Source organism: Cavia porcellus, unplaced genomic scaffold (genome assembly GCF_034190915.1).
Source record: "Cavia porcellus strain 051 isolate PalLab524CR breed Dunkin Hartley unplaced genomic scaffold, mCavPor4.1 scaffold_7, whole genome shotgun sequence".
In the NCBI taxonomy this organism is placed as follows: domain Eukaryota; kingdom Metazoa; phylum Chordata; class Mammalia; order Rodentia; family Caviidae; genus Cavia; species Cavia porcellus.
The window spans coordinates 48,278,977-48,299,977 of record NW_026947490.1 but is presented as its reverse complement, the minus strand read 5'-3'; the positions used below and the strand labels follow the sequence as shown (position 1 = coordinate 48,299,977).

The window sequence follows — 21,001 nt, the reverse complement described above, 5'->3', positions numbered from 1 at the left end:
CAAAATAAAATTTCTTTTAACTAAGATAAACCATTGAGAATAAAAATTAAATCACAGAGTGGGAGATGATAATCACAACTCATATATCTTATGAAGTTCTTCAATCTATAATATATAAAGAAGTCTTACCAAAAGAAAAAAACTTTAAGTAGATAACTCAGTGGGTAGGAGACTCAAATATTTCATAACAAAGTGTATCCAAATGGCTGATAAGAAAATACTAAGAAAATAATGCAAATATAACTATTTAAAAAGTCAACAAAATCACAAAATAGAATTCTAAAAAAATTCTAATAATAGTTATTTCTAAAGGAAGAAAAGAAAAATGATGAAAACAAAAAGAGAACAAGCAAACAAAATATAGTAAAATGGTCACCTTAAATCCAACCACATAAATAACTATACTAAGTATAAGTTGACTAAACACTACAATTCAAAGGCAAAGATTGTTAAAATGGATAAAAAGAAAAACTGAGATTGAATGATCTTATTAACAAGAGATGCATTTTAAAAATATAGATGGGCTGAGAGTAAATGGGTGGATAAATTTATACCATTCAGCCACTAGATAGAAGCATGGAGTTATTACCCAAATATCGGAGAAAGTTAACTTTACGGTAGACAGAGAAATTTCATGACAAAGCAATTAATTTGTTAGAAATAAGAGTTATGAATATGTGTATACTACATGATATGAGAAATTGAATTTTTATGTCTGATTTCAGTACAGAGCTCCTAAAACTCTAGTAAGTTTCCTGAGTAATAACAGCTCTTTTGTTTTGATGAAATGACTCTTGATGAGTTGCTGGATAGTTTCAGGATGGGAACCTGTTGTCAGAAAACTCAGTCCATGATTGGAAACTTGTGTAGCTCATGATTGGAAACTTGAACTGTCCAGCCTCATCTCCTACCCTGTAAAAAGGGAGAAAGGCTGGAGGTTGAAGTAATTATTAATCATGCTTACATTATGAAGTCTTCATAAAAATTTCTAAAATATGAAGTCAGAGAGTGCTGTAGTAGAGAAGGGGTTCCATTTCAACCTCACGGGGACAGATGCTCTGGTGCACAAGACCCTTCTGGACCTTGTCCTATGTGCCACTTCATTTGGTATTCATCTGAATCCTTTGTAATACCCTTTACAATAACCTGGTAAATGTGATTCCCTGAGTTTTGTGGCACTCCCAAGATTTCAGGAAACAACAAGAATGCATATATAGTTTTTTACCTTAGCTAATAGGTTGACACTTGTTTACTAACTTTTGGCACTAGAAATTAAAACCCAAGGGTACTCTACCACTGAGCTACACAAGCTACAACCCCAGCTGTGGGTTTCCAGGCTAAAGGATCAGCCATAGGGACTGTGACCTTGTTGACCTTTCTCAGGGAAGGAGGTAGCGGTGGAAGGCTGCTTGCTCCCTTGTGTTCAGGAATGCTGTCTCTTACAATACTCCCGGGGCAGGATATCAGTCCAGAAAATTACAAACCTGGGTGTAAAGCTGTTCTGTTCCTTGCTAATCACATACATGTTCTTGAACCCTGAAATGCATGTTGATACATTGCTTTGGTTTACTAATAAAATTGGGAATTTCTAGACTATCAGCTCTCTTGCCCTCTTGAGATGGGATCCCCCTGGTCCTTTTGCCTAGAAATTTGTTTCTTTCTCTTTTATTTCTGATCAGACTCCTTAGGACAGTTTTCAGGCTGGCTTCTACCTCCAGTAATTTTTTTTTGTCTTTTTCTTTTTTATCGGTACCAGGGTTCGAACTCACTACTGCCTGCTTGCAAGGCAGGCACTTATGCCACTGAGCTAAATCCCTAGCCCCTACCCCCAGTACTTTTTATTTTGAGACAATGTCTTGCTACATTGTCCAGGAGGGAATTAGACTTGTTATCCTCTTGCCTTAGGCTTCCTCAGTGCTGGGATTACAAGTGTGTACCTCTGTGCTTGACTACATATTTACTAATCTTAACAGTTTAATTAATGGTGTTTTTTTAATCAACATTACACAGCATTTTATTCGAGCCAGGACAGGAGCCTAAATATTTTAAGCTCAAATTCAGTGATATTTACATTATGACATATTGTCCTTTTTTTTTAGCCATACTAGTATGTTATACTACTATAAATTAGTATAAACTAGTATAAATTTATACTAGCCATACTACTATAAATGTTAGAAATAAAATACTGTGGTTTTTATTCCTGTATTTTTTTCTTTCTTTTTTTTTTTTTTTTGCAAACAGAATCAGAATGGAGTAATTCTGTAGACACTGACCTCGAGATGCTTTTGGAGCAGACATTTTAACCTCTCTCCCACTTTTATCCCTCATGTCATAACCTTCCTTGTTCCTATAAATGATCAGACTAAGGTTTTTGGAAAGATGTTGAAAGAAGCAATCATGAAATGGGGAGGGTCTTGATAGTGTAGGATGAGATCAGTGAAAAATTCTGAGATTCCCGCATTAAAGAATATACAGAGTGAAACTAAAAATGGGAGCCAATGCAGAAATAAAAGTAACTTATCTATGTAAAATAAGAATGTATTAGCAGATTTGTAATGTATTAGCTTATCATCCCTGAAAGGCTCCAATGGGAACTGACATTCCCAGCCCCCAGCCTGCTTGCCAGCAGAAACACTACTGTCTGCAGAGAATTCAAGTCAGCACCACAGGAGGCTGCCTTTGGCAAGCACAGGGTATTATGGAGGAGATAAGATGAAGAGGAAGAATTTTGCAGGTTCTCGGACATCTGGGGACATCTGGAGACACAGAGAACTTACACCTGACACTTCAAGGACTCTGCCCACTGAAATACATGACTGCCAGAGAATTCTTGACTACAGATGTTTATTGGGATCTTCCCACCTAAAGTCTCCTGCCTTCTGTCTATCCCTATAACTCTCTGTTCAGGGGCCAGATGGTCTTACCACACTCTGCCTGCCTGCACCCAGCCACAATACGTTTTATACCATGTTGCCTTTACTCAAGACTGATGGCCTCTACTGTTCTCCTCCTCATCCCTACATTACACACATTATAATTCATTCTTTCTTAAGAAAGTTTGGCCTATGGAATTCCACTTTTCTTAGTTGTTACCTTCCTAAGGATTCACACTGTCTTTTGATTGCTGGGACAAATTCTCTCCTATCCACAGATATTGATATGCACCTAGTCTTAATCTTTCCTTAATATTTTCTTTATCTCAAGTTCCATGTCCTTCAACCTTTTGCTTTGGCATACTCAGATTTTTTTTTTACAGTTCTGACAGCCTCTTTCTTGAATTAACATCTTGAATATCCAACTACTTCCATTTAGATGTTTAACAATTATTTAAAACTTCACATATACAAAGTTAAATTCTTGATTCCCTGCCCTCTTCCTCCTGTTCAACTGTCTTCTTCATGCCAATACATTTTTCAAGTGAGAAAATAGTAATAAACATTGATTCCATTCTTACAGAAATCCCTTTGCCATCCTCCTAGTGGCTGGAAAGTTTTTATTTGTAATCCCATGGAAATGTTATTGGAATCCTGACACGTTAACTCAGGTCTACCAGCTCCAGTGCAACCCATGGTGAGAGTAAAGACACTAAGACATATTTACAGTTATGGGCAGCCAAGGGGTCCTTAGTCCTGTTCAGATGAGAGTTCAGAGAACCAAGGTCTTCTCCCAGGGCCTCACCTAGAATTTATTAATTCATGAAGAAAGAAATGACTTGGGGATAAGTGATGGTGAGAATAGTAAAAATTATATGAGTAATGCGAACCAAGCTAGCTAGGAGGCTAGAAAGTGCCTCTACAATATGCAGAGAGAAGGATATACAGAAAGACCAAGCTGTACAACACAATTGAGCTACCATTTAACATTTAGGGAGCTGTTGCTTCAATTCTGATATGCAAGTCTTTTCTGCCTTGGGAAGACATAACCTCTTATCTTGAGGCTCAAACAGTTGACAGTTCTGGAGCTGTTGGCTCTGCCATCCCTCTGAGTTCAACCTTTTAGAGGGAGGCACTAAAAGGGAGGAAGCAGAGCTGTCACTTAGCATCAAAGATAACACGTCAGTACCTCAGCCAGCCCTATTTACATTGTTTACAGCCAATTGAAGGGAAAAAGAAATAACTTTACCAGCTTTGTACATATTAGTACCTGGAGATGAGGCCAGGCTTAGCTAAAGCAGAGATAATTGTTCTGTGTTCAAGGAGAGCCATCCAAATAGTCTTCTATATACCATTCTTACCCTAGGCAGTCTCATCTTGCCCTGTGAGCCCACAGCATCACTAGCCCTGGGACTTTCAGCTGTAACCAGAAGAAAGCAGTGAATTCTTTCATTCCAATCAGGCTCAAAGGGAAGTGCAAGGATGGCTGTGAATGTCTTATAAATTCAATTTATAATTTGTGGTCCCCTACAAAAGGGGATGTAGGACTCTGGTTTTCTTGTCTCTCTTTTCTTCTGACTCATGATGTGAGTATTTTGCTCCACCACATGCTCCCTGCCGTTGTCATCTGGTGTCCTCACCAAAAGCCCAAAGCCAGGAGTCATCCAATATTAGACTAGAAGAGTGATAACAGACTTGTCAGAGGTTCCAGTGATAACAAACAGCTATGTGGCACACATGCCATTGGTTTGCCACCACTCTAGGCCAGAGCCTCAAGAACTATTTAATTTTTTTGTCTTTATAAATTAATGGTTTCGAGCAGGGTATGGTGGTGATGACTGTAATTCCAGTACTCAGGAGGCTGAGGCAAGAGATCATTGCAAATTTGAAACCAGCCTGGGCTACAAAGTGAGCCCAAGGCCAGCCTGTACTGCATAATAAGACCCTGTCTCGAAAAGACAATTAATCAATTAATTGTTTCAAGTATTTTTTTACAGTATCATAGAGCTAAATTATACACTCTGCCTTAGAAAAATGCCTAAAACTTCTCATCACTTTCACCACTTTTAACACTGCTACCTGTCACCTGTACTACCCAAACAGCAACCTAACTAAACTCCTTGTTTCTATCTTGGCCCCCTGCAATCTATTCTTCATAGGCTGCTAAAGTGGTACCCGCCCCCCATATCCACATGGCTGTCTCTTCTTTAAGAACTACTCAGTGTCACCTATCAGATAGGGCCTGCGTGGCCTCTGCGAAGCAAAGCTTCTGAACTGTCACTCTTTATTCCCTTCCCCTGCATTATCCTTTTCCCATGGAGTCTACCACACTGAAACCTAAGAAGGGTCAAAGGTGAGAATTTGTCTTCTTTGTTCATTACCTTATCTTCAGGATAGAACAGCATTTTTTACACCTGTGGAATGAATGAATGAACAAATGTATGAGGGTCCTGAGTGGTAATAAAAACTGAGTGATTATAAACAATATCCAGCATTCCTTTCTTTATAATTAGAGAAGAAAATCTGGAGCATCAAAGGATGGGGTTTCTCAGGGTCTTGGGACTCTTTCCTCTGTTAAATTGGTACAGTAAAGAGTAAAATGTGTAGAAAAATTCAGAAACCTAGGGGATGGGACAAAATTTACAAAGAATAGAATGCCTGGGTATTTCTAGAGGGGAATTTGAATTTTTATAGAAGTGAGAAACTGTTGTTGCATATTTTAAACTGTAGTAGTAAAACAGAAAAGCCCCTTTTATTCTATTTTTATTTTTCCAATCTGCCCCATATAACATGTTCTCCTCACATGTTCATGGATACCAGCAATTCCCTTCCTGGTTCTTGATTCCCGCCCACATCTTGGGCACTGTGTTTCCGTTTCCAGTCCCACCTACTTGTTTCCCAAAGCCACAGCACCTGCCCTGCCCTATCAAAACTCTACACATTCGGATTCTGTACTTCCCTCCTGTAAAAAAGCCTGTAAAATTTCCAGCCCACCAGAGGGCAGGGCCTGGCTTTTTTTTTGTTGTTGTTGTTGTTGGGAGCGAGCCCTTCCAGTACCACCAGTGTAACATTAAGCTGTTGACTGTTTCCAAATCCTGGGTGCCCTTTTAGTGTTTCTGCTTGCTGTGGCAATAGTATTGCTGCAACCAATTTAAGCTTTAAAAATAGCGTATCAATAAACATCTGTTTTTCAATGCACATGCAGAGTATTATCTTGGTCTATTTTGTGCTGTTTTCACAGAATACCTAGGACATAGTAATTTGTTAAGAGCAGAAGTTTATTTCTCATGGTTCTAAAGGCCGGAAAGCCCAAAATGGAGAGGTCTACATCTGGAGAGAAACTTCTTGCTACATCATATCATTCGCTTTGGGAAGGGCTCACCTTTCAGCACTATTGCTCTGAGGACTCCGTTTGGAATGCATGAACTTGGGGGTCACACTGAAGCCAAAGCAAGCAAACAGCATCATATCAGAAATACAGCAGTCACCTCCTGGATGTCATTTTGCATTCAATTATCCTTTAAAATCTTCTTTTACAAAAAAAGTAAACATGCCATTAGAAGAGGAAATAAAGAGTGCTACATTTCAAGCTAAAACAGGAGCATTTAGATATCTTACTAATATATTTTAATCACTAGTCAAAATTCTAAATGTTACACAAGTAAATATTAATAACAAAAATACAGAAAGCACTCTTACTTCTATAAAAAAACTAAGATTTCATAATAAAATAGAGAATAACAATAGTACACTCTGTACATGATCTTTAGAATGACCAAAATGTAGCTCATAGTACAAATCATAGACAAGACTTAAAAAAAAGAAACTGATAATAACACAAAACTTTCTTAATAAATTAAGAGAAATAGTGTAAATAAAACAAATTAGTATGTATACACTAAAATACTTTTTAAACAACAGAATAGATAATCTAGGAAATTATATAAACTTCTCCCTAATTCCTACTTTGGTTTTCTATTTCACAAGCTTAAATATCACATAGTTTCTCTTATAGGAGCAACTCAAAGTTTATGTATATGTAAATAAGTAACCAAAATTTTGAATTTCTTGAATAAATATCCCTCTGACTCACTCTGAAATGTTTGTATTAGTGTTAAAGATTCCTTGGAATGCACATAACCTTTAATAATTTAATACTGGGGACTTCACGGAAACCAGCTATAGACCCAACGAGAGTGTCATTTCCTCAGTAAAACCCATGTGCACTAGCCCTGAAGCTGGAAGCACCTCTGTTTTTCTCTATGTGCCTTGCTTCCTCTCCCTTCCCCGCAGAGGTCTGGCCTGTGCGAATCACCAGGCACCACATAGCTATGAGTCTACATTGGGGTTTCCCGAAACTGCCCCCATTTCTTCAAGTCACTTCTGAGCGAGCCAAAGTGAGAGAATCATTACAGAACTCATACCTCTTTCTCTTTGTTGCCTTCAATTTCCATGCCTCCCTCTATCTCTCTGTCCTCCACCGCCTCCTAGTCCATCAGTTACTCTGGGCGAAAGGAGTTCTGGGAAAGAGTTACCTCTTTCTATATCCACAACAGTGTCCACAGCTTATGATAAGAACCCCAAAATCTGCCTCAGAGTCTGTAGGGGAGGCCCCTAGACTGCACCTTCCCCGCTCTTCATTTGGCATTAATGCACCTCATGTCACCCACTGTAAGGTGGGCTGAAAATAGAACTGAAAGATATATGACTGACCTTCTAAACTGTACAGTTTAGAGGAAGACACACATATAAAGCAGAAATGACACTGTAGTAGGGAAGGACCCTGATGTGTAAGGTCCAGGCAGATTTCAGAGCACAGATGAGTTCTAAGGTTGGCATCTGCCACTGTGTATGACTCAGAGTTCCTTCATGGGATTAAATGGCTTGCTTACTTCATGGGTTGTTGCAGGAGCTAAACTGTAGAGTGGAAATGGAAACACTTTGTAATACTGAAAACCAGTGCTGTCCGAATGACAAAGCACTCCAAGCAGCAATACAAGAGACGGTCCTGTTATGATTGTCCTGTGTGGGGATCTTAGAAGCTTCACTGAATCTGGGAGTTTATTCACCATGTCAGAATTGGTCCTAGCTCAGTGTTGCAGCTTCTGAAATGTATCAGTAGGATAAAGGATACGAGACCAGAGGAGACAGCACCAGCAGGACCTCCACTCACCCAACACAGACTAAAAGACTGAGAAGTAGTCTCTTCAGGCAGAGTGGACTTTAGCATCTCTCCCTGCTGATGTTACACTCCAGTATCTCAGAACAGTGCTCTTCACTGGGTCTAATTTCCATTTCTCCTCCTGTAATACATGGCCATTTCATACTTGGTTGTAGAAGAAAACAATTATGTCTTCTCTGAAATCTTTCAATCAGCTCCATTAAGATGGGGCAAAATGAAGGAATGACGAAGGAATGGAGTGGAAAGGGAGGAACGACAGCCCATATTCCTCCTTACCTCATGTACCGCCCCCTTTTTATCCCTCCTCTCAGCTCTACTCTCTGACTGATTCCTGCCCCCTCGCTCGCTCACTCTGGCTATGTAGCACAGAAGTAAGTAAGTACTCAGCTGCTTCAGCCTCGATGACTATACTTGAGGGCTGGTTTTGTTCCTTATACTTGTTAGGCCTTCGGTAATGTATTAAGCATTTTTTCATCCTTATGACAAGACACCTAAGCAAAGCAACTTAAAGAAGGAAATACTGTTTGGCGTGATGGCTCATGCCTGTAATCCCATCACGTGGGAGGCAGAAACAGGAAGATCACTGCGAGTTTGAGGCCAGATTTGGCTACAAAGTGAGTTCAAAACCTGCACAGTGAAACTCTGTCTCAAAAAAAAAAAAAAAAAAAGGAGAAGAAGAAGGAAGAGGAGGTAAAGGAGGAGGAGGAAATAGCTTATTTTGGCCCATAGTTTCAGAGGTTTCAGTCCATGGGTAGCTGGATTCATTGCTTTTAGGATCATCTTGGTGGTACGGCGTGGTGAACAAAAGTTGTTCACCTCGTGGCTGCCCAGAGTCTGTGTGGAGGGCTTCCTTTTTCTTCCACTTTTGTTGCATTCGGGCACCCAGTCTGTTAGACGGTGTCACCCAAATACAGGGTTGATCTCCCCCTCCCATCAGGTTGCTGTCACATACCAATCACCTCTGAAAACACCTTCACATGACATTTGGGAGTGTGCTTTACTGATCTCCCAGGTGCCTGTCAAGCCAATAGAGTTAGCAATCAAGAGTAACCATCATAAGCAAGTTGACTTTAAGGCTATGTACCTCAGTTTCCTCATCTGGGAAAGAGGTGTAATAGCAGTTCCTGGACATTAAGATTTCAGGTAATAAATGAAGTGATCCATGTAAAACATAACAAAAGGGACTACCTCCTAGTAAGGTTCCAGTCATATTAACTATTATTTTAATTAATTCATTTAAAACAGCTTCACACAACTTCCAAAAGGCCAGAGCCAATGCCAGTCTTCAGTAAACACAGTGGTGAACAGTGTGTCCAGATCATAACTCTCTTGCCCTCTCTTATTAGTATTGATGTCCCAGCTTCCTCCCACTGCAAAAAGAAAAAAAAAAAAGTCATTCTGGCTCCTTCAAGCAGACCACAAAACTCCATTACTTATCTCAGATATTCTGATTCTTTGCTGCCCTCTGCTGACATAGACGTCCCTGTGCCTTGAGCCCGGTGAGGGTGAGCATGAGTTAGGAAGGTTACAGGGGAACTGGCAGAGTGTGGGGTGACAGACACACAGATAATCTTCTACAAACAGTCTTATTTTCATGATATTCAAGGGTTGATACCAATTATAAACCTTTACATTATATTCCTAAAATGTAAGCAATTTTTCAGGTAGAGAGACAGAGAGAGAGATTAGTAGAATCTTAATATTTTGCTAGCTGTTTAGCAGTTGTGCAAATTAGTTTAAACAGATTTGCAAAGCCATTTGGAAGCTATTTTGTGGAAATTAAGAATGATTTTGATATAAACACAGGATTATGATGTTAAAGTCAGGCTATGTTGACATGTTAAGTCAAAAATGATATCAAATTGATACTAAAAATGGAAGAATGTTGGAGAGCTTACCACTACATGTCCCTGACAAGTTGTGACCAGCCTTGAGCTCATGTCAACTGGTAGGTGACAGCAACCTGATTGGAGGGGGAGATCATGGCTCAACTAGACAAATAAACACAGAACTACACATAGTGGAAACTCACTAAATGAACGTGCAGGTGTTGGAGTTAGTGAGTGTGCAGAAAAATCCAGTCTTACAAGAGTAATAAATCTTATGCACAGCATCCCCTCTGTGTGAACAGTTTTACATGAGCTCCTCCAGGGATGGGGAACCTATAACCTCTTGGACATAGCTGGCAGAACTGACTCTTCTGAAGGGCTTGCCTTCTAATCTTCCCCTCCTTTGAGCATGCACGTTCCTCTGATGCATCTAACTACCAGATCCCCTCTTTCTGTTTCTCCTATTCATGTTACATCTGCTCTGCAACCCACCTTTCTCATCCCCAAATCTGCCAATGAGGATGGAAGGTAGAGTAGGTTTCATGGCTCTAACGCAGTCATTGTGATCCGTGAATATACTTGATGTATTGTGCACCTCTTAGAGGTAGGACAGCTAACCTTGAACAGTGTTTGTTAACAGACATGATAATGTCTATGAGGTAGAACATTGTGTTTAGAAAGTCAAACCAAGAGTTGAAAATAGTACAAACTACTCCCAGAACTAAGGCACACGGTGTTGAGAAATTAACAGAAAAGGGAGATGACATGCTTCATGGGACACACAAAGAATTTACCTCCTGAAAGTATAACGGTATAGTCAAAATTAAAAGCAGTCCTACTGAAATAACAGGAGCGGTGGAGGATGACCAAGAGAATAGTGTAATGACTGTGGATGCAACTGACTCTTATGGTACACTGCCACTAGCACAGAAAACCTGAAAGCCGCAGCTTAGCCCCTGTGTCAGGAATCTCCACTCCTGATGATTGAGTGCTACTGTGATTCTGCAAGATTGCAAAGGGAAGACATTGATGGTATCAACTTCAGAAAAAAATCTTAGCAGGCTAGCCATCTGCTAGGTTGAGGGATAGTCCCCCAAGACTCCCCAACTTCTGACACTAATCTACAAGTGAAGGGATTTCCCAAAAACACAATTAATTCAGTAATTATCTAGAAGGATTCACAGAATTTACAGAAAGCTGATGTGGTTGTGGTTAGGGTTAATTAGAGAGAAAGGATCCCGAATGAAATCAAGAGAAGAGACAGCTAGGGTAGAGTTAAGATGGGTTCTCTGTCTGTGGAGTCATGGACCGTGTTAACTGCCCCTGGTAATGGCGTGATTATAAACATGGGGTACTGTCAACCAGGAAGCTCATCAAAGCTTTAGTGTCCAGAGTCAGTTTGGGTTCCATCTCATGAGTAGAGTTAACAGCCCATTATAACTGCTATGTTTTCAGGCCTTCAAAACGCTGAGTGGATACTGTGTGAAACAAAGCCTGCACCCTGAGTGGTAGGGTTGTGTGATGGTTACAAGTCTCCCTGGCCAACAAAAACACACCTATCAGATGGAACACTCCAAAGAATTACTGTTGATTCCTCAGAATCCAGGGGCAAAGGACATACCCATCTTGGAATGAGGTTAAATTGTTTACACAAGCTTTTTTAAAAGTCAGTACAATGTTTTCCCCAAAAGTGAAGCAAACTGAAGCAAAAGAGAGAAAAAGAGGGTCTCAGTCTGGTTAGTTTTGCAAACAAAATACAGGAAATTGAGTGACTTACGTATAATAGAAATTCATCTCTTACAGTCTGGCTGCAGGGATGGACAAGACCAAGGTGCTGGCAGATTCAGTGTCTGATGAAGCCCACTTCCTGAAAATGGATGGTGCCATCTCACTGTGTCCTCGCATAGTGAAAGGAGTGAGGATGGCTCAGGCCTCTTTCATAAGGACACTAGTCCTATTCATGAAGGTTTCACCCTCATGACTTAATCAACTTGAACTGGCCCCACTTCGTTTATGCCATCATTTTGCAGGTTCTGATTTCCCCAGAGATTAGGAGGAGACACAAATATTCAGACCAGAACATGGGAATCAGATTTCATTTCAGTTGTAGGAGTCCATGAATATATGAAATAGATGAAATCCTGGACAAGTGTTGGTGACTTGGAAAGGAGTCTTGTTTATTAGAGACCAAACTGTAAATTTACACAGTGAGGGAAGCGTCCAGACTCACTGTCCTATGAGGAGCAATATGTCCAAAACTTAGATGCTGGTGATCCCCATAATCAGAAGGCCAGACAGGGGAGTACCACCAGTGAAGGCCTAGAAGTTTTATTCTGTACTTCAAAACAAAATGATAAAGCAATTGATAATGTCCATAGGAGTGTATTATAACCTAATAATTCTATAACCACACCAATTTATTTTACACAAGGAAATAAATAACACACACACACACACACACACATATATATATGTATTATATATATATATATATTATATATATATATATATATATATAAAGTCATGTTGTCTTTGTAAAATAGTAGTTGTTAGGGCAATAACTAGACTGATATAACTATTGTATATTTTTTTCTGTACTACATATCAGAAAAACTTCTTCGTGAAAAACAAATTAAATATTAGATGAAGTAACAGAGAAAGAGCAAACCATTCAGGGGCTGGGTGTGAAAAGAGAAGGAGACATAGACGTAGTTAGGGGAAGTATCAGTAACAAGTGAGAACAGGAAATAGAATCCAAGAGGTACACAGGAAATGGAAAATGGAAACGTCATGAAATAGAAAGCAAGAGAACAAAAAGCTCTGTGGAAGGCATGGTTAATGGATCAAAAGCTGAGCAAGCCTGAGAGTTTGAGAGTTAAAATGGTGGTTGGATTTGGCACCAAACCATGGATTTGGTGGCTTAGAAAAGGCAGAAGATTGTTTATGCTGTGAGGGAAGTGAGGGTACTGAAATAGTGACTGTAGACACTTTTGTCAAAGACCCTTACTTGTAAGGGAAAGAAAGAGGAAGTAACTTGTCCACAAATGGCCCAAAGAGATCCTTCTTACAAGAGCATGCAGCTCTCTGCTTGTCCAGGAAGGATCTCAACATCTCACTGCAGAAAAACATGTCAGGATGCATCAGAGATAGAGGCACAGATAGATTTCTTAGGCACTACCAAAGGAATACACTCAGAGAGCAATCAGGAAGGTGCTGGAGGGGTGAGGCACACCATGGTCTGGGGTGGATCTTGGAATATCCTCAAGATATTTTGAGTTATTTATCATTTACCTACTCTCCCTTTCAGGTTTCCCATTAGTGAGCCAAAGAAAAATGGTTTTGTCAACTAGGTTACATGTATAAGCCGTTTATACATATTTGAAGCTTAGAAAGCTGTGCCCAATTAATAATATGGCTCCTTTGAGAACAGAAGTCTTTGGAATGTATGTATCTATTGCATCAGCAGAAAAACACAGGTCAAATTTATGGTTTCCTAGTATTTTTAAGACTTAACAATTTAGGAGCGAAGAGTACAGAGGAAAAGACAAGTAAATGACAGTAGGTCACCTCAGGGTACTCTGATTATATCTTCTTTTTTGCTGGTTTTTGATACCAAGGATTGAGCTCATGACCTTGTGCTTGCCCAAGCAGGCTCTTGTGCTGCTGAGTGAAATCCCTGGCCCCTATTTTGAAACTGGAAGTTGTTTTAAATAGTAGAGCTTCCTCAAATTATATTTCCTCAAAGCTACCATTTTCTCCTCTCCTTTCTACCCTACTCCAGACTCATAAAGGTTCTTGTTTTCATTTAAAAATGGGAATGAGCTGAGGATCTTTATGGCTTCCACCACAAACAGATACCACTCTTTTTTTCTTAAATGAGCAGAGGCTAAGTTAAATTGGCCTGCATGGATTTGCTTTCCACAGGGCAGGCAGATAACTGATTTTTATAACAGAAAGTCTCAGGGTGACAAGATCACAAGTGAGAACAGATGAGACACAATGGGCTTGGCGGGTGTATGCAAAGGTTTGCCGTCATCTGGGAAGATGGCGCAGGAAGCCGATCAGGACCAAATGAAAGAATTACAGTATCCCTGGAGAAGACACAGCTGAGGCTTGCTGTCTCACACCTAGACTGGTGACATTCCATAGAGGCGCTTCAGGTTCTCTCTCCTCCTTCTGCCTACACATTTCCTACTTAATCTTCCACAGTGTAGTTTTAGCTGCCAGTGGACAACTGGATTTCAAAGTTGAAATTGAAGGCTTCCCACAACCTACTAAGCAGCCAGCATGTTATAACAATATTTGGGTTTTGCATACCAACCTCAGTCCTTACTTGTTTTACAAACATGAATACACTGAGCCTTGGTGTTTCATCTGTGAAACTAAGACAATCAAGCCTACTTCTTACAGTCTGCATGAGGAATAAATAAGCTAATGTATGTCAAACCCCTTGTTCAAAGTTTGGTTGGAGTGCTTGTTTAACAGTAGCTCTTTTTCTCCAGCTTAACTAAATTCTGCAATTTTTCCTGAGTTCTCCTTATCCTTTTTGGAGTAACTACCAATATTCTTCTACAATTTGATTGTTCAGCATTCAGAACAGATTTTCCCTTAGCAAATGTTACAAATAGTGTTATACTATCTCCATCTGACTTCCTGTTATCAGACGTGCTAAGCAGAGCACGTATATACTTGGTACCAATGTGTTATCCTGTTTCTAATTCAGCAACATGCAATGGGCTGGAACTTGGGGACAAATTAATTCTAAATGATTTTCAGCTTCAACGAGTTTGAGGGAATGTATTCAAAGAATACTTTCATGGAACCAGTTACAAGATAGTCGCAATCTAACATCCATGCTTGGGAAAAGATTCTATTACATCTGGCCACATCCACAGGCTGATTATTCTCCAAAGGCAGCTTGGACTTTTGCTATGTTCCAGGTATTTTAATCAGGCAAAATAAGGTATAAAACATATATTTGTTCTTCTAGTTACAATAAAAAATTATTATAATAAATGTAAGTTGAATAAATAATCATATGTATATTTAAACATACAAGTGGTGATTAGATTGCCAGAACAGATGACAGGACTTGTTCAATCAGAACAGGAAAACTAGAGAACGAGCCAAGAAGAGAAAGAATTCCAAACCTCCCGGGGGGCTGAGTATCTTCTAAGCAAACACACTAAGGTCTAAACAACTCTGTGGCCACGTGGAAAAAAAAGACTCCTGGGGTACTTGCCTCAGTTTGGGTCAATTGTATCTTGACTGCAAAAGCACCCCCACAAACTGACAAAGCTCCGTCCAAGTCTAGGGATGTGGACCAATCCACTCTCAGTAAGCTACTTGTGCCCCAGGGGGAAGGGTTGCTACGATCTCCTTCCAGCGCACTGTATCATTTCAGGGAATTCACATCGCTATAAGGACGTGATGGATGCAAGTGTCCCAATCCAGTTCAACCCAATACACACTTGGTTCCGCTTTCCTTCTTAGCTCTCTTTCCTAGTTTTCTATGTGTTACCATTTTGGCAGGCACCCAATTGCACTGGCTCTACTGTGTTTTCTGAAAGGTCACCTCAGCCTCCTTCTTCCTTGAGCCAAGATAATGTTAGGTGTGACCTACTCACACTGGCACCCATTCTTCAAACTGGCATTCATTCTCTCATCTACTAATGTTTGACCACTGCTTCTGTCTCTTTAAGAAATGGCCCCACCAACAATTCTCCTTTTTTCTTTACTTTCTGCTCCATCCTCTCTGTCGAATGTTCTCTGGCCAATGCATTGGCTGAGCAACTCCACCTTAGAAATTCGCAGATCACTCCTGTGATCTGTGATAAAGCTGCTGCATCTTTCACCATTCCCATGGCTTCCTTGCCCTTACCTTAATCACCAGTGCTTTTGAACATATCCAGCTTTACTAAATATGCTTAGCAATAGCATTTTAAGCAACACACAAAGGTATTGTCAATAACAATATATAATGACCATAGAGTGCTCCTTCCATGAACTACCAAAAACCCAGTGATGTCTTTATCTGGTGCTCTGAACAGTGAATGGTAAGGTGGGGGTCCTCAACTGAGAGCAATTTCCTCCCCTCTCCCAGGGGACATTTGACAATATCTGGAGAGATTTTGTTAAAACTGCAACCAGAAATATGCCACTGGTACTTGATAGGTGGAGACTAACAGTCTCCAATGCACAGGACAGCAACTCATAACCAAGAATTAGCAATTATCCAGCTTGAAATGTCAGTTGTACTCAGTTTGAGAAACCCTAGAGTAAGGGTTGATATTTCCACTTGTTTATTGTATTTCACAAGCCAAATTGAATTTTGATGAACCAAAAAGCTGCAGAATTCTCACTCTTCAAAATCTAAAAAGAGAACCACGGCCCAAGTGCTGCTACCTCAATATTGTTACTAGAATTTAGGAGGGCACATTTGTGCTTAAGGGTGAAAAGAACATTTCGATAAAATTAAAGGGGCTAAGAGATGGAGGGAGAGAGGGAAGGGGGAGAGGGAGTAGAGGAGAAGGGAACTAAAAATCTTAACAATAAATGATGAAAACGAAAACTCCGCAGCAAGGTTCAACAGTAGATTCGAGCAGATGGAAAAAAAAATTAAAAGTTGAAGCCAGGCCAAATGAGTTTTTCTGTTTGTTTTGTTTGAGACAGGGTCTCACGATGCAGTTGACGCTGGCCTTGAACTCACTTTGCAGCCTAGGCTGGTCTTAAACTTGCAAGGACCTGCTTCAGCCTCTGGAGTGCTGGGATGACAGGCATGTGCTACCACGCCTAATGCCAATTGAGATCATAGTCTGAGAAGCAGGAAGAAAGACATGAAGAAAAATGAATAGAATTTAAGAGATCTCACTCTGGGAGACTGAGGCAGAAGGATCACAAGTTTGAGTCCTGCCTGGGCAACTTGGTGACTTAGAATTTATCTTAAAATAAATAAATGAATAGATAAATAAATCAATAAATATAAAAAAGACCAAGGATAACCCTGGGTTCAATTTAAAAAATAAAGAATTCCCCTAGCAGTAAGACATTTCTTTACAATGGCTAATAGTTGTTAACATCAAGGAATTCCTCCTTTCAAGAACCAAGAACGTAGAAAGGAAAGTTTTTCTTTTCCATTCATTTTTCAGATGCTCTGTGAGTGTCTGTATTAGTCACTTTTCTATTTCTGAGCCAAAATACTTGACATCTACAACTTAAAGGACAAAAGGTTTATTTTGAGTTATGGTTTCAGAAGTTTGAGTACATAGTCGGCTGGCCACACAGCAGAAACAGCATGGCAGAAAGGCCTGGGAGAGGAAAGCTTCTCACTTCATGGAAGCCACGAAACAGAGGAGAGGGAAAGAGCCAGAGAGCAAGGGGTCAATCCCAAAGGTCCCCGTGACACCCAGGCAGACCCAGAGGTGACCATTCTTAATCACCCAGGCATCTCTCAATCCAGTTGACAATGAAAATGAACCATCACTTTCCCCTTTCCCCCACAACATAAATAAAGTTTTCTCACAGATTTCAGAGAAAGTCAATTTAAAGAAACAATAAAATTTTAAACAACTCAGTTATAAAAGTATCAACCATCAAAATTGTACGTACCTCATGTAACATCTCTAACACCTTCAACCTCCAGTGCCTGGTCAGACTGTTTGGCATCTACATTTGTTTTAACAGGGTCATTTCACCTTTCTTGCCCCACCCCATTCTTTGATGGGGGGATATCTTTTCTCATTTCTTTCCAGGAAGTATTTTGGGCTTGGTTTCTAGCTTTGTGTTAAGGGGTTTATTAGGTAAGCTGTGGTCTTTTTCTCTAGTCTGTCTTGGTTTTCACTTTGGGCACCCCACAGTGGTATCCCCCCATAAGCACTTGATGGCTTTGACGAGCCCAGTTCAGAGTTGCTCTTTCTTCTTCTTCAAACTGTTCACCATACTTTTTAAACATTTGACTTTTGTTCTACTTCATTTCTTATTTTTTGAACCAATGCAAATTAATGTTTCTTGCATAATTTATTCAAAATGGATGATTTATTAACACCAAGGAAACTTGGTTCCTTTTCAATACGTACTAACAGATGAGAATAGGAATACAGGCTTCTTGTAAAAACTCAAATAAGAGCTGGGTATTGTGATGCACATCTGTAACGCCAGCACTCAGGGGGCTGAAACAGGAGGACCCCACAAGTTTGAGGCTACCCTGGCATACACAGTGAGTCTGAACTACATCATGAGATTCTGTCTCAAACAATACAAAACAAAACAGTAAAAATAAAATTTAAAAGCTTTACTCAAGCTTGTGCAGTGTTGCATGCCTGTAATCCTAGTTACTTAGGAGCCTGAAGCAAGGGGATCATAAAGTTTGATGCCTGTCTGGACAGTTTAGCAACTTGGCAAAACTTTGTCTCAAAACTGAAAATTATCACTTCCAGGAAAATGACAGAGCAGTGAGCAGCAGAGAAAGAACCTCTCCAAGTTTTAGTGTCTAAACCCTGGAATACAGTAACAAGAGAAAGAGGAGGAGAAGAGAAGTGGGTCCCATTGACACAGGAAGGCTCTGAACTGAGACTTGAAGCCTATAAAGAGAGATAATTCAGGAATTCAGCAAAAATAAAAACACCAGGGGTGGTGGACTTGCCAGACAGAGAGAAGCGGCAAAGAAGGGATGCGACCCTTACCCGTGTGCACTGACAGAAGTCCTGCCGGGAAGAAGCAACAAAGAAGGAATGTGCCCCCACTCCAGTGTGCTGGCCGAGGTCCTGCCAGCCCCCACGGAGAATCAGCAAGGAAGCAATGCAGCTCCCATCCACTGTGCACTGGCAGAGGCCGTACCAGCTGGGGAAGCAGCAAGGAAGCCGAGCAGCCTTCCTGTAGGGTAGAAGAGGCCCTGTCCGCTGGCAGAAACAGCAAAGAAGCCACCACTACCTCCCACCCCCACACACACTGTAAGCAACTGGACATGACACAGCTGACATGATAATAACTGAAGTACTGACATTTATGTTGTTTGATTGACTTTGCAAGCCTGGGACCAGTGATCTGGGTAAATGTTTAGAGGATGACAATATGTAACATAGTAATGATTGTGGATTTTCTACTCTCTCTATTATTGTTTTGTTTTGTTTCATTTTACTGTTGTGTTTTACTCCCTTTAAAATTAAAAAAAACAGAAAAATAAAAAAAAAAAGAGCTGGTGGTATAAATTAGGAGTGGAATACTCCTGGGTTTGATCTGCACACAATAGAATTAAATTAAATTAAATTAAATTAAATTTTAAAGGGCTTCATTCAAATTCTTCAGCACCTATTTCCTAATTTCATAAAAATTCTTTCATATCTATTTATGTGCATATTAAATAAAACTTTCCCCACATGCACACTTTTAGCAAAAATAGGAGTCCATCACATATATTTATCTACAATTTTTCCTCAGCCATCTATTTTAGATGTTCTTTTAAAAGAGTCAAAAGTTCTTTTAAGATTTAAAAAGAACCTAAAATATATCAAAATCAATAATCTGTTTTGTCTCAGTCTGTAACACAGCTCCATATTTCTCCACAGTAGTTCACATAGTAATTTATTCAGCCAAATTTCTATTGATTGGTATATGTCAGTTATTTCCAACTGCTTTCATTATAAGTCATGTTGCATTGACGGTTACATGTACAGTGTTACATTTGTACAAGAATATTCTGATTGTACAAGTCATCCTTGTAATTGTACAAGTAGGTGATAATTAACTGCGATGTCAACTTAAATAAGAAACACCTAGCGGATTGGTTTAATACAGTTCTGGTTGTGTGGATGATTGACTTACAAAAGACAGAAGACCCACCCTGGGTGTGAGTGGCACCAACCAACAAGTCTGTAGCATGGATGGAATATAAAGGGGAAGAAGAAGGAAGTCTTGCCTCGTTTCTTGGGAGGGGCTCTAGCCTTCACCATCGTGTGAGAACATGCATCGCCAGGCTTTCAGCACATACTCTCCACTTCCTAATGTGGACTCACACAAGACTCTGCAGTGAGCTCCAGATTTTGACTTTTTATTGCCTCCTTCAACTCCCCAATCTACAGATGGCCCTTTCTTCCACCCTTGACTCTGCAGGCAGCCATTGTAGGCCCACCTTGTAATGATCTTTCTCTTTCTCTATCTATAGCGAGAGATAAATCATATGTATCTGTTCTTCTAGCAACCCTGATACACAATATGCAGATTTTTATAAATAAAACACAGTGTCAAATATATCATACAGTTACAAATTTTTAGGAGGAACGCTACATTTCCCTCCAAGATGACTGCATCGATTTATACTGCCATTAATAGTGTATGTGGTTGGTTCTTACCTTTTGGTCATCATTGAGATCTATCAGCTAAATTATTTTTTCCAATTTGATGGACAATATAATCATTTTGTTTAATTTGCATTTCTGATTTCTACTTTGAGTGAACATTTTTTTCATACATTTCCTAGGTATTTTGTTATTCTTGCCCTATACATTAACTGTATATGTTGCAATGAACAGATTTTCATGGCCTTTTCCTATGCCCTTTTTGCAACATTTGATATTGTTAACATTTCCATTCTTCAAGTTCTCTTATTTCCTCTTGACTTCCTTCAGAATATTCTAGTTTTCTTCCTACTTTTCAAGGAAATCTCTGTCAGTTTCACTTGCACATGATTCTTCCTTTGCTCTTGCTTAAAAGTTGTTATTACCAGGGGATTTCCCTCTGAATCTCATTTTGCTTCATGTGGTTTTTCTAAATGAAACCTTTCTGGAACACGTACATGACACTGATAGAAAAGAAGGGCCAAACATTCCCCAAAAGCTGTGTTTTATTTTATTTTATTCTCCATGGTTGTTCCAAATACGTTTCATCTGGCTACAATCATGTCACACGCTAAGAACTTGCTAAGAAACATTTGCTTTGGTTGCAGTAAGCTTTGGTCGCAAGTCCATCTCAGATGACTCTGCCCTGTATTCTCTCTGAATGACTCAGTCACCCTACAGCCATCTTCAGTGAGGTCCTCCAGGGGCATTTTCTATTCATGACAAACAGGAAGTCTGAAACTATGCATATGTGAGCTATGCTTTTTTCTCTCACATAGGACA

General features: G+C 39.8%; 1 long non-coding RNA gene across 1 annotated transcript; it reads right to left on the bottom strand.

Annotated features, from left to right (window-relative positions):
• Positions 1-6,255: 6,255 nt before the first annotated feature.
• On the bottom strand, positions 6,256-18,133 carry LOC134476960 (uncharacterized). Its single transcript, XR_010048816.1, has 4 exons — positions 17,496-18,133; positions 9,247-9,428; positions 8,050-8,179; positions 6,256-6,403 (listed from the first exon to the last, which is right to left on the bottom strand). It is a non-coding gene; the product is annotated as an uncharacterized LOC134476960 (long non-coding RNA).
• Between the last annotated feature and the right edge of the window lie 2,868 nt (positions 18,134-21,001).